Raw genomic sequence first — 16,541 nt, 5'->3', positions numbered from 1 at the left:
CTGTTTTCTCTCCTCCTTCCCTTCTCTCCTATTTTCTCTCCTCCCCCTTCCCTTTTTCTCTCCTATCTCTTCTTTCCTCCTTCTCTTCTTTCCTCCCTTCTCTCCTATTTTCCTCCTCCCCTTCCCTTCTCTCCTGTTTTTCTCCTCCTCCCTTCCCTTCTCTCCTATTTTCTCTCCTCCCTTCCTTCTCTCCTATTTTCTCTCCTATTTTCCCTCCCTTCTCTTCTTTCCTCCTTCTCTCCTCTCCTTTCTTCTTTCCTCCTTCTCTTCTTTCCTCCCTTCTCTCTCCCTCCCTTCTCTTCTTTCCTCCCTTCTCTCCTCCCTTTTCTCTCATCCTCCCTTCCCTTCTCTCCTATTTTCTCTCCTCCTTCCCTTCTCTCCTATTTTCTCTCCTCCCTTCTCTTCTTTCCTCCCTTTCTTCTTTCCTCCCCCTCCTCCCTTCTCTTCTTTCCTCCTTCTCTCCTCCCTTCCCTTCTCTCCTATTTTCTCTCCTCCCCTTCCCTTCTCTCTGTTTTCTCTCCTCCCTCCTTCTCTTCTCCCCTTCTCTTCTTTCCTCCCTTCTCTCCTCCCTTCCCTTCTCTCTATTTCTCTCCTCCCCCTTCCCTTCTCTCCTGTTTTCTCTCCTCCCTCCCTTCCCTTCTCTCCTATTTTCTCTCCTCCCTTCCCTTCTCTCCTATTTTCTCTCCTCCCTCCTTCTTCTTTCCTCCTCTTCTTCTTTCTCCCTCTCTCTTTTTCTCTCCTCCCCTTCCTTCTCTCCTATTTTCTCTCCTCCCCCTTCCCTTCTCCTCCTTCTCTCCTATTTTCTCTCCTCCTCCCTTCTCTTCTTTCCTCCTTCTTCTTTTTCCCTTCCTCCCTCCCTTCTCTTCTTTCTCCTATTTCCCTTCCCTTCTCTCCTATTTTCTCCCCCTTCCCTTCTCTCCTGTTTTCTCTCCTCCCTCCCTTCCCTTCTCTCCTATTTTCTCTCCTCCCTTCCCTCTCTCCTTTCCTCCTCTCTTTTTCTCCTTCTCTTCTATTTTCTCCTTTTCTCTCCTCCTTCCTTCTTTCTTCCTTTCTCTCCTCCCCTCCTCCTTCCCTTTCTCTATTTTCTCTCCTCCCCCTTCCCTTCTCTCCTGTTTTCTCTCCTCCCTCCCTTCTCTTCTTCCTCCCTCCTTCTTTCCTCCTCTCTCCTCCTTCCCTTCTCTCCTGTTTTCTCTCCTCCCTCCCTTCCCTCTCCTTCTCTCCTATATTCTCTCCTCCTCCCTTCTCTCCTCCCTTCTCCTCCCTCCTCCCTTCATTTCTCCTATTTCTCTCCTCCCCCTTCCTTCTCTCCCTCCTCCCCCCTTCCCTCTCTATTTTCTTCTCCTTCTCTCCTTCCCTTCTCTTTTTTTCCTCCCTTCTCTTCCTCCCTTCTCTCCTCCCTCCCTTTCTTTTTTTCCTCCCTTCTCTCCTCCTTCCTTCTCTCCTATTTTCTCTCCTCCCCCTTCCCTTCTCTCCTGTTTTCTCTCCTCCCTCCCTTCTCTCCTATTTTCTCTCTCCCTCTTCTCTCCTATTTTTCTCTCCTTCCCCTTCTCTCCCTCTTTTTTCTCTCTATTTTCTATCCCTCCTTCCCTTCTCTCCTGTTTTCTCTCCTCCCTCCCTTCCCTTCTCTCCTATTTTCTCTCCTCCCTTCCCTTCTCTCCTATTTTCTCTCCTCCCTCCCTTCTCTTCTTTCCTCCCTTCTTTTCTTTCCTCCCTTCTCTCCTCCCTCCCTTCTCTTCTTTCCTCCCTTCTCTCCTCCCTTCCCTTCTCTCCCATTTTCTCTCCTCCCCCTTCCCTTCTCTCCTGTTTTCTCTCCTCCCTCCCTTCCCTTTTCTCCTATTTTCTCTCCTCCCTTCCCTTCTCTCCTATTTTCTCTCCTCCCTCCCTTCTCTTCTTTCCTCCCTTCTCTTCTTTCCTCCCTTCTCTCCTCCCTTCCCTTCTCTCCTGTTTTCTCTCCTCCCTCCCTTCCCTTCTCTCCTATATTCTCTCCTCCCTCCCTTCTCTTCTTTCCTCCCTTCTCTTCTCTCCTCCCTTCCATTCTCTCCTATATTCTCTCCTCCCCCCTTCCCTTCTCTCCTGTTTTCTCTCCTCCCTCCCTTCCCTTCTCTCCTATAATCTCTCCTCCCTTCCCTTCTCTCCTATATTCTCTCCTCCCTCCCTTCTCTTCTTTCCTCCCTTCCCTTCTCTCCTATTTTCTCTCCTCCTTCCCTTCTCTTCTTTCCTCCCTTCTCTTCTTTCCTCCCTTCTCTCCTCCCTTCCTTTCTCTCCTATTTTCTCTCCTCCCCCCTTCCCTTCTCTCCTGTTTTCTCTCCTCCCTCCCTTCCCTTCTCTCCTATTTTCTCTCCTCCCTTCCATTCTCTCCTATTTTCTCTCCTCCCACCCTTCTCTTCTTTCCTCCCTTCTCTCCCCCCTCCCTTCTCTTCTTTCCTCCCTTCTCTCCTCCCTTCCCTTCTCTCCTATTTTCTCTCCTCCCTTCCCTTCTCTTCTATTTCCTCTCCTCCCTCCCTCCCCCCCTTCTCTTCTTTCCTCCCTTCTCTTCTTTCCTCCCTTCTCTCCTCCCTTCCCTTCTCTCCTATTTTCTCTCCTCCCCCCTTCCCTTCTCTCCTGTTTTCTCTCCTCCCTCCCTTCCCTTCTCTCCTATTTTCTCTCCTCCCTTCCCTTCTCTCCTATTTTCTCTCCTCCCTCCCTTCTCTTCTTTCCTCCCTTCTCTTCTTTCCTCCCTTCTCTCCTCCCTTCCCTTCTCTCCGATTCTCTCTCCTCCCCCCTTCCCTTCTCTCCTGTTTTCTCTCCTCCCTCCCTTCCCTTCTCTCCTATTTTCTCTCCTCCCTTCCCTTCTCTCCTATTTTCTCTCCTCCCTCCCTTCTCTTCTTTCCTCCCTTCTCTTCTTTCCTCCCTTCTCTCCTTCCTTCCCTTCTCTCCGATTCTCTCTCCTCCCCCCTTCCCTTCTCTCCTGTTTTCTCTCCTCCCTCCCTTCCCATCTCTCCTATTTTCTCTCCTCCCTTCCCTTCTCTCCTATTTTCTCTCCTCCCTCCCTTCTCTTATTTCCTCCCTTCTCTTCTTTCCTCCCTTCTCTCCTCCCTTCTCTCCTATTTTCTCTCCTCCCCCCTTCCCTTCTCTCCTGTTTTCTCTCCTCCCCCCTTCCCTTCTCTCCTATTTTCTCTCCTCACTTCCCTTCTCTCCTATTTTCTCTCCTCCCTCCCTTCTCTTCTTTCCTCCCTTCTCTTCTTTCCTCCCTTCTCTCCTCCCTCCCTTCTCTTCTTTCCTCCCTTCTCTCCTCCCTTCCCTTCTCTCCTATTTTCTCTCCTCCCCCCTTCCCTTCTCTCCTGTTTTCTCTCCTCCCCCCCTTCTCTTCTTTCCTCCCTTCTCTTCTTTCCTCCCTTCTGTCCTCCCTTCCCTTCTCTCCTATTCTCTCTCCTCCCCCCTTCCCTTCTCTCCTGTTTTCTCTCCTCCCTCCCTTCCCTTCTCTCCTATTTTCTCTCTTCCCTTCCCTTCTCTCCTATTTTCTCTCCTCCCTCCCTTCTCTTCTTTCCTCCCTTCTCTTCTTTCCTCCCTTCTCTCCTCCCTTCCCTTCTCTCCTATTTTCTCTCCTCCCCCTTGCCTTCTCTCCTATTTTCTCTCCTCCCTTCCCTTCTCTCCTATTTTCTCTCCTCCCTCCCTTCTCTTCTTTCCTCCCTTCTCTTCTTTCCTCCCTTCTCTCCTCCCTCCCTTCTCTTCTTTCCTCCCTTCTCTCCTCCCTTCCCTTCTCTCCTATTTTCTCTCCTCCCCCCTTCCCTTCTCTCCTGTTTTCTCTCCTCCCTCCCTTCCCCTCTCTCCTATTTTCTCTCCTCCCTTCACTTCTCTCCTATTTTCTCTCCTCCCTCCCTTCTCTTCTTTCCTCCCTTCTCTTCTTTCCTCCCTTCTCTCCTATTTTCTTACCTCCCCCTTCCCTTCTCTCCTGTTTTCTCTCCTCCCTCCCTTCCCTTCTCACCTATTTTCTCTCCTCCCTCCCATCTCTTCTTTCCTCCCTTCTCTCCTCCCTCCCTTCTCTTCTTTCCTCCCTTCTCTCCTCCCTCCCTTCTCTTCTTTCCTCCCTTCTCTCCTCCCTTCCCTTCTCTCCTGTTCTCTCCTCCCCCTTCCCTTCTCTCCTATTTTCTCTCCTCCCTTCCCTTCTCTCCTATTTTCTCTCCTCCCTCCCTTCTCTTCTTTCCTCCCTTCTCTTCTTTCCTCCCTTCTCTCCTCCATCCCTTCTCTTCTTTCCTCCCTTCTCTTCTTTCCTCCCTTCTCTCCTCCCTCCCTTCTCTTCTTTCCTCCCTTCTCTCCTCCCTTCCCTTCTCTCCTATATTCTCTCCTCCCTTCCCTTCTCTCCTCCCTCCCTTCTCTTCTTTCCTCCCTTCTCTTCTTTCCTCCCCCCCCCTTCTCTTCTTTCCTCCCTTCCATTCTCTCCTATTTTCTCTCCTCCCTCCCTTCTCTTCTTTCCTCCCTTCTCTTCTTTCCTCCCTTCTCTCCTCCCTTCCCTTCCCTCCTATTTTCTCTCCTCCCTCCCTTCCCTTCTCTCCTGTTTTCTCTCCTCCCTCCCTTCCCTTCTCTCCTATTTTCTCTCCTCCCTCCCTTCTCTTCTTTCCCCCCTTCTCTTCTTTCCTCCCTTCTCTCCTCTTCTCCCAGCTTTCTCTTCTGTCTTCTCCCTCCTGCTATTAGCATCTGTTATACTGTAGAAGACTGGTCAATATACACTAGCAGCTTTATACTATATAGCTTTTTCTCCTGCTCCTGGTAAATATACTGTGTGTGTGTGTGTGTGTGTGTGTGTGTGTGTGTGTGTGTGTGTGTGTGTGTGTGTGTGTGTGTGTGTGTGTGTGTGTGTGTGTGTGTGTGTGTGTGTGTGTGTGTGTGTGTGTGTGTGTGTGTGTGTGTGTGTGTGTGCGTGTGTGGCTGGAGTCTGTCCTCTGTGGTCGCTGTTCAGATGGTTGGTTCTACAAAGCCTCTGTACCATCAAATTGATTCATCTTAATAACTACCAGCTGATTTGCAAAACAAAGTATATGCAGCAAACCACTGAATATTATGTGCATGCGTAGGCGTACTGAATGTGCAACTAGCTCTCACATTTTCACTTCAGAATTAGGCCGTTTACCCATGTTGCTCCAAACTTCAAATTTCGAAGTGTTTTTGACACCCTTGGTTAACTCCTGCTCATTATTGTTCTGTTTCTCCAAAACATAATTTCGAAGTCACTCTTGAGTGATCTGCCTGAAATGTGTGTGTGTTTAAACGGTATTCATGTAAATTGTGTGTGTGCGTGTGTGTGTGTTTGGGGGGATGGGTGGTTTTCTGCTCCTTGATAATGGTCAATCACAGTATTGGCAGTATTTGCCAAACTGTGTATACAGACAATATGGCTGCAGTCTCACTCAAAAGGAGGAGTGAATGAGTAATAATAGTTAAAGATTTAATCAGCCCATTTAACAGTGCTGCCAGGCCAGTGTAGCAGAACCCAGAGCCCAGAGGAGGAGGAAAGGACATTAGGCATGGGACCCAGTTACAGCTCAGCAGCACTACACTAAAGACAAAGTCAAACAGACTGAGAATCTTTATGCTACTTAGTTAAATAAAGGGACTCCTTGTTCTTCATGTTGATGTGGTGCCGCAACCACAATACAAGGAAGTGATGTTTTAATTTGCACTTAGTCCTACAGTATGGTGCTGTATTACGCAGTGCACAATGCACATCCCTCCCCTCGTAGTTTACCATATAGCAGCTAGTCAGTACTGGGACGGGATTCATAAATCATCACAGAGTAGGAGTGTTGATCTAGGATCAGTTTTGACTTTTAGATCACAATCAATACAATTGCATGGACAAGGCAGACCTGATCCTAGATCAGCACTCATACTCTGAGAGGCTTCATGGATACAGGCCCAGAACTCTCCTACCTCTCAGTCATGTTTTCATTTCACCACATACTGTAGAGACAGACAGAGAGCAGCCAGACCACGCCAGGGTCAGAGACACTACTCACTCATCTGAAACTCATTGGTTAATGTAGTGTGACAGTCAGTGAGTGCAGGGAAGAGGGAGAGGGGAAGATAGAGGGATGGAGGGAGGAAGAGGTGCAGAGGAAGTGAGAGGTATGTACTGAGGGGTAGTAGCTGCAGAGGAAGAGGGAGGGAAAGGGGGATGGAGGGAGGTATGGGAAGAGTGAGGGAAAGGGGGGATGGAGAGAAGTAGGGGAAGAGAGAGGGAAAGGGGGAATGGAGGGAGGTATGGGAAGAGAGAGGGAAAGGGGGGATGGAGAGAGATAGGGGAAGAGAGGGGGAAAGGGGGACAGAGGGAGGAAGGGGAAGAGAGGGGGAAAGGGGGACAGAGGGAGGTAGGGGAAGAGAGGGGGAAAGGGGGGACAGAGGGAGGTAGGGGAAGAGAGGGGGAAAGGGGGACAGAGGGAGGTAGGGGAAGAGAGGGGGAAAGGGGGGACAGAGGGAGGTAGGGGAAGAGAGGGGGAAAGGGGGGACAGAGGGAGGTAGGGGAAGAGAGGGGGAAAGGGGGACAGAGGGAGGTAGGGGAAGAGAGGGGGAAAGGGGGGACAGAGTGAGGTAGAGGAAGAGAGGGGGAAAGGGGGGACAGAGTGAGGTAGGGGAAGAGAGATGGAAAGGGGGATGGAGGGAGGTAGGGGAAGAGAGGGGGAAAGGGGGGACAGAGTGAGGTAGGGGAAGAGAGATGGAAAGGGGGATGGAGGGAGGTAGGGGAAGTGAGGGGGAACGGGGGGATGGAGGGAGGTAGCGGAAGAGAGAGGGAATGGGGGATGGAGAGAGGTAGGGGTAGAGAGAGGGAAAGGGGGACAGAGGGAGGTAGGGTAAGAGAGGGGGAAAGGGGGGATGGAGGGAGGTAGGGGAAGAGAAGGGGAAAGAGGGGATGAGGGAGGTAGGGGAAGAGAGAGGAGGGTGGAGGTAGGAGGAGGTGTGTGTGAAGAGAGAGGGGTATGGAGGGAGGAGGAGGTGTCTGTGAAAAGAGAGGGGGATAAACTTAAAAGGTGTAAGGGCAGAGATAGGGGGATGGAGGGAGGGAGTGAGGAGGAGGGGAAGAGGGATGTAAGGCAGGAGTAATCTATGGTGGAGTACGTATGACACAACTAAAGGAGCAGGGCTGAGTTGTGAGTGTCGACATTGATGTCCTCAGCCGTGAAAGTGCTCTAACGTGACGTGTAACTGTGTAGCCAGCAGGCGCCATGGCGAGACGATAACATGATCTCACGGTATGCACGGCAACAGCCCCGTAAACACACTGTTGCACTGTGACCTCTGAGTTACCTGACCTGAAACACTGAAACATCTGCTTAGTCAGTGCTCTAGGTCTGTGTGATCCACCTCCCTGTACTGATCCAGGATGCTGTGTATAGTAGAGGATCACTATCAGTATTACTAGCAGTCAGTGTCCTGGGAGTAGAGTGTGAACCACTGGGAGGAAAGAGAGGTCAGAAGTGACAAAGCTGCTAGTATAAACTGAGAGAGGTATAATACACTGCTCAAAAAAATAAAGGGAACACTTAAACAACACAATGTAACTCCAAGTCAATCACACTTCTGTGAAATCAAACTGTCCACTTAGGAAGCAACACTGATTGCCAATAAATTTCACATGCTGTTGTGCAAATGGAATAGACAACAGGTGGAAATTATAGGCAATTAGCAAGACACCCCCAATAAAGGAGTGGTTCTCCTGGCTGATGTTTTGGTCACTTTTGAATGCTGGCGGTGCTTTCACTCTAGTGGTAGCATGAGACGGAGTCTACAACCCACACAAGTGGCTCAGGTAGTGCAGCTCATCCAGGATGATACATCAATGCGAGCTGTGGAAAGAAGGTTTGCTGTGTCTGTCAGCGTAGTGTCCAGAGCATGGAGGCGCTACCAGGAGACAGGCCAGTACATCAGGAGACGTGGAGGAGGCCGTAGGAGGGCAACAACCCAGCAGCAGGACCGCTACCTCCACCTTTGTGCAAGGAGGAGCAGGAGGAGCACTGCCAGAGCTCTGCAAAATGACCTCCAGCAGGCCACAACTGTGCATGTGTCTGCTCAAACGGTCAGAAACAGACTCCATGAGGGTGGTAATGAGGGCCCGACGTCCACAGGTGGGGGTTGTGCAACACCGTGCAGGACGTTTGGCATTTGCCAGAGAACACCAAGATTGGCAAATTCGCCACTGGCGCCCTGTGCTCTTCACAGGTGAAAGCAGGTTCACACTGCACACGTGACAGACGTGACAGAGTCTGGATATGCCTTGGAGAACGTTCTGCTGCCTGCAACATCCTCCAGCATGACCGGTTTGGCGTTGGGTCAGTCATGGTGTTGTGGGCTGGCATTTCTTTGGGAGGCCGCACAGCCCTTCATGTGCTCACCAGAGGTAGCCTGACTGCCATTAGGTACCGAGATGAGATCCTCAGACCCCTTGTGAGACCATATGCTGGTGCGGTTGGCCCTGGGTTCCTCCTAATGCAAGACAATGCTAGACCTCATGTGGCTGGAGTGTGTCAGCAGTTCCTGCAAGAGGAAGGCATTGATGCTATGGACTGGCCCGCCCGTTCCCCAGACCTGAATCCAATTTAGCACATCTGGGACATCATGTCTCGCTCCATCCACCAACGCCACGTTGCACCACAGACTGTCCAGGAGTGTGATCCCTCAGGAGACCATCCGCCACCTCATCAGGAGCATGCCCCGGCATTGAAGGGAGGTCATACAGGCACGTGGAGGCCACACACACTACTGAACCTCATTTTGACTTGTTTTAAGGAAATTACATCAAAGTTGGATCAGCCTGTAGTGTGGTTTTCCACTCCAAATCAAGACCTCCATGGGTTGATAAATTTGATTTCCATTGATAATTTTTGTTTGATTTTGTTGTCAGCACATTCAACTATGTAAAGAAAAATGTATTTAATAAGAATATTTCATTCATTCATATCTAGGATGTGTTATTTTAGTGTTCCCTTTATTTTTTTGAGCAGTGTATATCAACAGCACCATACAGATACAGATGCTAGAATGCTGCACTCACCTCTCTCAAGGGAGGACGGACATATCAGGACTGTTACTTACATATTCTGTTCTTTGATAGAAACTAGGGCTTGTCGACATAAAAATCATATCATGCTATTTTTCTACATTCTGATGGTATTTTATTAGAGGTCGACCGATTATGATTTTTCAACGCCGATACAGATTATTGGAGGACCAAAAAAAGCCGATACCAATTAATCTGCCGGTTTTTTAATATATATTTGTAATAATGACAATTACAACAATACTGAATGAACAATGAACACTTTTGACTTAATATAATACATAAATAAAATCTATTTATACCCAAATAAATTATGAAACATGTTTGGTTTAAATAATGCAAAAACACAGTGTTGGAGAAGAAAGTAAAAGTGTGCCATGTAAAAAGTTAGCGTTTAAGTTCCTTGCTCAAAACATGAGAACATATGAAAGCTGGTGGTTCCTTTTAACATGAGACTTCAATTTTCCCAGTTAAGAAGTTTTAGGTTGTAGTTATTATAGGAATTATGATGCGTCGACTATTTCTCTCTATACCATTTGTATTTCATATACCTTTGACTATTGGATGTTCTTATAGGCACTATAGTATTGCCAGCCTAATCTCGGGAGTTCATAGGCTTGAAGTCATAAACCGCGCTTTGCTTCAAGCATTGCTAAGAGCTGCTGGCAAACGCAGTAAAGTGCTGTTTGAATGAATGCTTACGAGCAGGCTGCTGCCTACCACCGCTTAGTCAGACTGCTCTATCAAATATCAAATCCTAGACTAAATTATAATAAACACACAGAAATACGAGCCTTTGGTCATTAATATGGTCAAATCCGGAAACTATCATTTCAAAAACAAAACATTTATTCTTTCAGTGAAATACGGAACCTTCCGTATTTCATCGAACGGGTGGCAACCCTAAGTCTAAATATTGCTGTTACATTGCACAACCTTCAATATTATGTCATAATTATGTAAAATTCTGGACAATTAATTACGGTCTTTGTTAGGAAGAAATGGTCTTCACACAGTTCGCAACGAGCCAGGCGGCCCAAACTGCTGCATATACCCTGACTCTGCTTGCACTGAACACAAGAGAAGTGACACAATTTCCCTAGTTAATATTGTCTGCTAAAATGCATTTCTTTTAACTAAATATGCAGATTTAAAAACATACTTCTGTGTATTTATTTTAAGGAAGGCATTGATGTTTATGGTTAGGTACATTAGTGCAACACTTGTTCTTTTTTCGCAAATGTGCTTTTGTTAAATCATCACCCGTTTGACGAAATTGAAGTAGGCTGTGATTCGATGATAAATTAACCGTTAACCTAGTAATATCATCAATCATGTGTAGTTAATTAGTGATTATGTGAAGATTGATTGTTTTTTGTAAGATAAGTTTAATGCTAGCTAGCAACTTGCCATTTTGATGCTGCACTCGCGTAACAGGTGGTCAGACTGCCATGCAGTCTCCTCGTGGATTGCAATATAATCGGCCATAATCGGCGTCCAAAAAAGGCTGATTAGCGATTGTTATGAAAACTTGAAATCGGCCCTAATTAATCGGTCGACCTCTATATTTTATATTTTTGATGAATAAAAGTTCTAAATTTGCTTTATGAGTAGTGCTTTACCCTAGGGTGGCAACAGATATATTCTAAATTATTTCAATGGTTCTTTCCCCATTTGGATTGTTTGATACTGTTGAATTCAACTTCAACCTAAAACAATTTCCTGCATTTCTGCGTTTCCTGCACTCATTTGAGATCATTTCCACACTGCCACGATATGGGCAAAAAATCTAGGCCTTATTTTTAACCAAATGTTGCATTTGTGATTTAGATCAAAACACTTGGGTGAACTTTTGGAATCATGGAAATAGAAGGTTGATTATAATTCTATAGTTAGAATATAAATAATAGTGGGCACTTTGAATACAGTGTTGACATGACAACAAATTAAAATTCCATGGATGAGTTATTGTGACAGGTTAGGAACCAAAGTGATGTTCAGTGTTTCCTAGGGACCCTATAATCTTTGGCTACATTCAATCTTTATTCATATAGCCAACATATTCATGCCTCGCCTATTCCTCTTTGATTTAGAAGATACTGTTGCACAAACAACATGCTGATTAGCTAGCTACGTTTGCTCGGACTCACTACTTTTATTAGCTAGTTAGCAAGCCACTTAACTAGCATTAGTGGCTAACACGATTTAGCTTAACTTGCAAAGAAAGCACAAACTAGCTGTTTGCAGATGTAATAAACACAAACTAATATTGTAATTATAGAACACTTGTGAATTTATATTTAGATCAAAGTGGAAACAACATCGTAGTCATCAACATTGACCATGCAGACTGAACAAAAGTCTCTCGTGGTCAAGCAACAACAAATACGCTCCTTGAGTGACAGGGGGTGGGACTAGGTCTGTGTGGAAAGCGGTGTGGAGAGAGAGAGCAGAGAGGGATGACTCAAGTAGCAGAGTTAACTATAAAACATGGACGTTACACACGGCGTATCACATTTAACAAACCAAACATTCAAATATCGTTATAGATGGGAAAGTAAAAACCCAAACCGGTCCGTGGATAAATACTGGTATATAGCAAAATACCGCCCAGCCCTAATAGCAACAACTAAATACCATTAACTTAATTAAAAACCAAATGTGCACCCTTTGAGTTGGGAAATGCTGCTTTAGCCTGTACTATATGCATACAGTTCCCCGGTGACTTATGGGAAAGAAAGACAGAATGGGAGCAAGAAACCAGGGCAGCTTTGATTTTGATGAAGAGTCTTCTGTCTGAACATTCTCTCTTTCTTTCCCCTCCCTCTGTTTCTTTCTCAGTCTCCTTCTTACTCTGTCTGTCTGATTCTCTCTATTTCTTTACTTATTTCTCTCCACGCTATTCTCTCTCTCCCTCTCTCTCTCCTTGTTCTCTATCCCTCCCCCTCTCTCTCTCTCTCTGTCTTTTTCTCTCTCTCTGCTCTCTCGCTCACTCCTTCTTGTTCTCTATCCTCTCTCTCTATATATCTCTCTCCTTGTTCTTTATCCCTTTCTCTTTCTCTCGCCCGCTCTCTCTCTCTGTCTCTCCCCATTAATAATGAAGAGTGAGATATGTCTGTGTATGTTAATTTCGTTCATAAATCCTATGTCTAAATATAGAGCGGCAGACTTCAGTGACTAACTCAAGGATTGGTCTGGGCATTATCCTGTATTAACACACACTAATACCATTCCTGGAGGAGAGAATATATGAAGGACAGATATCCTCTGAAGTTAAATATATTCCCCATCATTCTCCCAACTGACGTGGAGTCCAGGGTCACATCAAAGAGAGCACAGTGTATACACACACAAAAGCATCTTGCATGGGAACGCAGCTCTTTGCCTGTTTTCATCCCCCCGCCAACATAGTGTGTATGTGTGTGTGTGTATGTGTCCGTTTCTTTGTGTGTGTGTTTTCTTTTCAGAGCTTCAAATCAAATCAAATGTTATTTGTCACATGCGCCGAATACAACAGGTGAAACGCTTACGAGCCCTTAACTAACAATGCTTTAAGTAGTTTTAAGAAAAAAAAAATAATAATTTGAAAGTAAAAGTAATAAATAATATATACAGGGGGTACCGGTACAGAGTCAATGTGCGAGGGCGCCCGTTAGTCGAGGTAATGGAGGTAATATGTACATGTAGGTAGAGTAAAAGTCACTATGCATAGATAATAAACAGAGAGTAGCAGCAGCGTAAAAGAGGGGTCTGGGTAGCCCTTTGATAAGCTGTTTTAGACTTGGGGGTAGAAGCTATTTAGAAGCCTCTTGGACCTAGACTTGGATCTCCGGTACCGCATGCTGTGGAGTCTTTGACAATTTTTAGGGCCTTCCTCTGATATCGCCTGGTATAGAGGTCCTGGATGGCAGGAAGCTTTGTCCCAGTGATGTACTGGGCCGTACGGACTACACTCTGTAGTGTTGCCATACCATAGGATCTGAGGACCTATGCCAAATCTTTTCAGTCTCCTGAGGGGGAATAGGCATTGTTGTGCCCTGTTCACGACTGTCTTAGTGTGTTTGGACCATGCTAGTTTGTTGGTGATGTGGACACACCATGGAACTTGAAGCTCTCAACCTGTTCCACTGCAGACTTTTCCTGTGGTCCACAATCATCTCCTTTGTCTTGATCACGTTGAGGGAGAGGTTGTTGTCCTGGCACCATATGGCCAGGTCTCTGACCTCCTCCCTATAGGCTCTCATCATTGTTGGTGATCAGGCCTACATGTTGTGTTATCGGCAAACTTGATGATGGTGTTGGAGTCATACCTGGCCATGCAGTCATGAGTGAACAGGGAGTACAGGATGGGCCTGAGCACGCACCCCTGAGGGGGCCCCATGTTGAGGATCAGCGTGGAGGATGTGTTGTTACCTACCCTTACCACTTGGGGGCGGCCCGTCAGGAAGTGCAGGATCCAGTTGCAGAGGGAGGTGTTTAGTCCCAGGGTCCCTAGCTTAGTGATGAGTTTTGACAGGCACTATGGTGTTGAACGCAAAGCTGTAGTCAATGAATAACATTCTCACATAGGTGTTCCTTTTGTCCAGGTTGGAAAAGGAAGGGGTTGAGTGCAATAGAGATTGCATCATCTGTGGATCTGTTGGGGCGGTATGGAAATTGGAGTGGGTCTAGGGTTTCGGGGATAATGATGTTGATGTGATCCATGACCAGCCTTTCAAAGCACTTCATGGCTACAGACATGAGTGCTAGGGGTCAGTAGTAATGTAGGCAGGTTACCTTAGTGTTCTTGGACAAAGGGACTATGGTGGACTGCTTGAAACATGTTGGTATTACAGACTCAGTCATGGACAGGTTGAAAATGTCAGTGAAGACACTTGCCAGTTGGTCAGAGCATTCTCAGAGTACACGTCCTGGTAATCCGTCTGGCCCTGCGGCCTTGTGAATGTTGACCTGTTTAAAGGTCTTGCCTCGAAGCGAGCATAGAAGTAATTTAGCTCGTCTGGTAGGCTCGTGTCACTGGGCAGCTCTCGGCTGTGTTTCCCTTTGTAGTCTGTAATAGTTTTCAAGCTCTGCCACATCCGTCGAGCGTAGGAGCCGGTGTAGTACGATTCAATCTTAGTCCTGTATTGGCGCTTTGCCTGTTTGATGGTTCGTCAGAGGGCATAGCGGGATTTCTTTTAAGCTTCCAGGTTAGAGTTCCGCTCCTTGAAAGTGTCTTCACTCTCTTTATAAGAGAAGAGAGAAGCATCTGTCTCTGTGGATATGTGAAGCCAATCATATCTCTCTCTCCCTATCTCCCCCTCTATGAGTATTTTCACTCTACCTCTGAGATAAATCTTCACCCTGCCCACTCTCGGTCTTTATGAGGGTATAAGAAGTGATATGTGTGAAAAAAGGAAGCTATTTGAGGGGAGAAGGTTTGAGGGGAGAAGGTTTGAAGGGAGAAGGTTTGAGGGGAGAAGGTTTGAGGGGAGAAGGAAGGCTGGACTGTATAAGAAAGGCTGAGAGGAAAAGCTGTGCTGTGTTTGAGAAAGTAGAAAGCTATTGATCCTCCTCCTCTCTTCAATACCCATTATGTCTGCTGTTCCTGCCTCTCTTCCTTTAGCCAATCAGAGACTGTTACATAACAAGGCCTGTGGTTCTAGAGGTACTCTAGAGAGAAGAAAGGAGAGGGTGTGAGTCTGTGTGTAAAGAAGTGTGTGTGCCTCTATGTGTCTTATGTCCGTAGCACGCGCGCACACAGACACACACAGACACACAGACACACACACACACACACACGCACGCACGCACACACACACCTTTTGTTATTGAGTCAAATCAAATCAAATTGTATTTGTCACATACACATGTTTAGCAGATGTTAATGCGAGTGCAGCGAAATGCTTGTGCTTCTAGTTCTGACAATGCAGTAATAACCAACAAGTAATCTAACTAACAATTCCAAAACTACTGTCTTATACACAGTGTAAGGGGATAAAGAATATGTACATAAAGATATATGAATGAGTGATGGAACAGAGCAGCATAGGCAAGATACAGTAGATGGTATCGAGTACAGTATATACATATGAGATGAGCCCTGATTAAAAGCAGTGGTTCGCACTTTCAGTTTCACGCGAATGCTGCCATCAATCCACGGTTTCTGGTCAGGGAATGTTTTAATCGTTGCTATGGGAACGACATCTTCAACGCACGTTCTAATGAACTCGCACACCAAATCAGCGTATTCGTCAATGTGTTATCTGACGCAATACGAAACATATCCCAGTCCACGTGATGGAAGCAGTCTTGGAGTGTGGAGTCAGCTTGGTCGGACCAGCGTTGGACAGACCTCAGCGTGGGAGCTTCTTTTTTTAGTTTCTGTCTGTAGGCAGGGATCAACAAAATGGAGTCGTGGTCTGTTTTTCCGAAAGGAGGGCGGGGCAGGGCCTTATATGCGTCGCGGAAGTAGTAACAATGATCGGAAGGAGTAACAATGATCCAAGGTTTTTCCAGCCCTGGTTGAGCAATCGATATGCTGATAAAATTTAGGGAGTCTTGTTTTCAGATTAGCCTTGTTAAAATCCCCAGCTACAATGAATGCAGCCTCTGGATAAATGGATTCCAGTTTGCAAAGAGTCAAATAAAGTTCGTTCAGAGCCATCAATGTGTCTGCTTGGGGGGGGGGGATATATACGGCTGTGATTATAATCGAAGAGAATTCTCTTGGTAGATAATGTGGTCGACATTTGATTGTGAGGAATTCTAAATCAGGTGAACAGAAGGATTTGAGTTCCTGTATGTTTCTTCCATCACACCATGTCTCGTTAGCCATAAGGCATACGCCTCCGCCCCTCTTCTTACCAGAAAGATGTTTGTTTCTGTCGGCGCGATGCGAGGAGAAACCCGCTGGCTGCACCGCCTCCGATAGCGTCTCTCCAGTGAGCCATGTTTCCGTGAAGCAAAGAACGTTACAGTCTCTGATGTCCCTCTGGAATGCTACCCTTGCTCGGATTTCATCAACCTTGTTGTCAAGAGACTGGACATTGGCGAGAAGAATGCTAGGGAGTGGTGCACGATGTGCCCGTCTCCGGAGTCTGACCAGAAGACCGCCTCGTTTCCCTCTTTTACGGAGTCGTTTTTTTGGGTCGCCGCATGGGATCCATTCCGTTGTCCTGTTTGTAAGGCAGAACACAGGATCCGCGTCGCGGAAAACATATTCTTGGTCGTACTGATGGTGAGTTGACGCTGATCTTATATTCAGTAGTTCTTCTCGACTGTATGTAATGAAACCTAAGATGACCTGGGGTACTAATGTAAGAAATAACACGTAAAAAAACATTAAACTGCATAGTTTCCTAGGAACGCGAAGCGAGGCGGCCATCTCTGTCGGCGCCGGAACTTAGAGTGAGATACCATCAGTGTCTTTATGGTTTCGATGTTCTCATTCTTTGGAACTGAATCAATGGTGATTGTGCTTGAGCAGTCACCATGTAAACGTTTGTGTAATGCAATACAGTAGTATAGTGGC

At 46.6% G+C, this 16,541-nt stretch overlaps 1 protein-coding gene across 4 annotated transcripts in view; it reads left to right on the top strand.

Moving 5' to 3' along the window:
* adcyap1r1b (adenylate cyclase activating polypeptide 1b (pituitary) receptor type I) overlaps nucleotides 1-16,541 on the top strand; it is an 82,895-nt gene that overhangs the window by 11,885 nt on the left and 54,469 nt on the right. The window lies entirely within an intron of this gene.

The sequence above is a fragment of the Oncorhynchus keta genome, chromosome 1 (assembly GCF_023373465.1).
Source record: "Oncorhynchus keta strain PuntledgeMale-10-30-2019 chromosome 1, Oket_V2, whole genome shotgun sequence".
Taxonomy (NCBI): domain Eukaryota; kingdom Metazoa; phylum Chordata; class Actinopteri; order Salmoniformes; family Salmonidae; genus Oncorhynchus; species Oncorhynchus keta.
Note: the sequence above shows the minus strand (reverse complement) of the source record. Positions and strands in the feature narration are given on the sequence as shown.